General features: G+C 32.7%; 1 non-coding gene across 1 annotated transcript; it reads right to left on the bottom strand.

Moving 5' to 3' along the window:
• Positions 1-1,615: 1,615 nt before the first annotated feature.
• LOC123284871 (U6 spliceosomal RNA) lies at positions 1,616-1,717 on the bottom strand. The gene has a single exon (XR_006526315.1). It is a non-coding gene; the product is annotated as a U6 spliceosomal RNA (small nuclear RNA).
• Positions 1,718-1,952: the final 235 nt, after the last annotated feature.

The raw sequence follows: 1,952 nt of genomic DNA, 5'->3' as shown, positions 1-1,952 counted from the left end.
TTTTGTAGATATGGTAACTATTAGCCCTACCATTTCCAGCGGCAAGTAAGAAAGGATCCAATGCAAAATAAATAAAGCAGTTGAACACAACTGAAAAGTCTAAAACTAAGCTGTCTCCAGGCACGACTTGACTCCTGATCCTAACCAACGTTTCAGCATATTTTTCTACTTTCATCTGTATTGCAGCTTAATCTATAAGCTAGGTCTCCTCATGGTGAACACAAATGGGTCCTGCAACTTGGATTACGTAGCTTCCTTTTTCAATATGGAAGAGGCTGCTTCATACAATCAATAAATAGATGTCAATTCTTTACTGTGATTGGACCATCTTGAACCAATCATTACCACCAGGGCAGTACCATATCCTAGTAAATACAGAAATTACATAGAACAATACACTTTTTGAGTATCAAAAAATTTAATGATATATGCATATTTGTTGCTGCTTTTATTGAAAACTATATGTGTTCAAGTGCCATTTGTATGACAATTATGGATCCTTGGCTTCACTAATCTACCTCAAATCCTATACTACCATGTCTATCTGTAATTCCTTGTATTTAATTATGAATTGGAAATCTTTCACTTGTCCACCGTTCACTATTAAGTTTATTATGAGAATGGAGTACAGTCAAGGGTAATATGACAGTGGCCAATTAGCTTTGGATTTGTAGTATGTGATCCTTGTGAGAATAAGCTGTGAACATCAGTTGTTGAGTGTCTTTTGGAAAAAGGCATTTTACCATGGACATCCTTACAGGATCTCCTTGAAGACCTTATTGTCTGCTGTTTGAAGGAAACTGAAATGGACGTAACGGAGTTAAAAACCCAAAGACCATGCCCTTGAAATTTTTTTAATTGTGTTTTAATACATTTAACTTTTTAAAATTTTGTCATGTTTTGACAGAATAAGACACTGCATTTATCAAGAGCATTCTTTCCTCCTTGATAAAATTTTGAAACTTTTAGCAGCTGGACCATTCTTGAAAATAGATTTGAAAGTGAGGGTAAATAGAGTTGTCGTAACTAGTCAATCAATCAATCAATCAAGTTTTTTTAACCAAAGTAATATTTGTGTGCCAGTAATAGAAGGAGTATATTATTTCCCAAAGAACCCATTCTATTCACCAGTTACATTTTGGAAATAAAGTTGTTTCACTGATAGTTATGTACTTCTAGTATAAGTTTTTATGTGGTTCAATTAAGAAATCATTTTTAGTTTCTCTGTCTGCAAATTAAGAAAACCTAGACTTTCTAAGAATTTTTGTGAGACACTATCTGTTTCAGAACCTGGCACTAACTCAGTGTTCAATAAAATAGACTAACATTATTTTGTTGCTATTGTTATTATTATTATGACCATTCAATGTGATGCCTTTATGGCATAATGAATCTATTTTTTCCAGTTTTATTGAGCTATAATTGACATACAACACCATATAAATTTAAAATATACAGCATAATGGTTTGACTTACAAATATTATGAAATGATTGCACCGAGTTTAGTTAACATCCATCATCTCAGATAGTTATAAAAAAAGAAAAAGAAAAATATATGTTTTTTCTTGTGATGAGAACTCAAGATTTATTCGCTTAACAGCTTTCACATATAGCAAAAATATGTAAAGCTTCATGAATTTACATGTCATCCTTGTGAAGGGCCATACTGATCTCTGTATCATTCCAATTTAGTAGATGTGCTGCTGAAGGGAGCACCAACTATTTTTTTTAATACCTATTTCGGTAGACCTTCCATCTTTGTCCGACAAAGAAATTCTTTTCAAGAAATTCTTCATTTCTTAATGGTGAATTCAGTAGTGAGGAAGTGAGATTCTGCTGTGCATTTTAGAAATCAACAAAAGAGAGTCTTTCTGAAATACTTATTTTAGGTCTCAGAATTTAAACGTTGGACGTTGGCTTCTCTGGATCATCCTCAAGATCAAATAATAAA

The sequence above is a fragment of the Equus asinus genome, chromosome 12, assembly GCF_041296235.1.
Source record: "Equus asinus isolate D_3611 breed Donkey chromosome 12, EquAss-T2T_v2, whole genome shotgun sequence".
NCBI lineage: Eukaryota > Metazoa > Chordata > Mammalia > Perissodactyla > Equidae > Equus > Equus asinus.
Note: the sequence above shows the minus strand (reverse complement) of the source record. Positions and strands in the feature narration are given on the sequence as shown.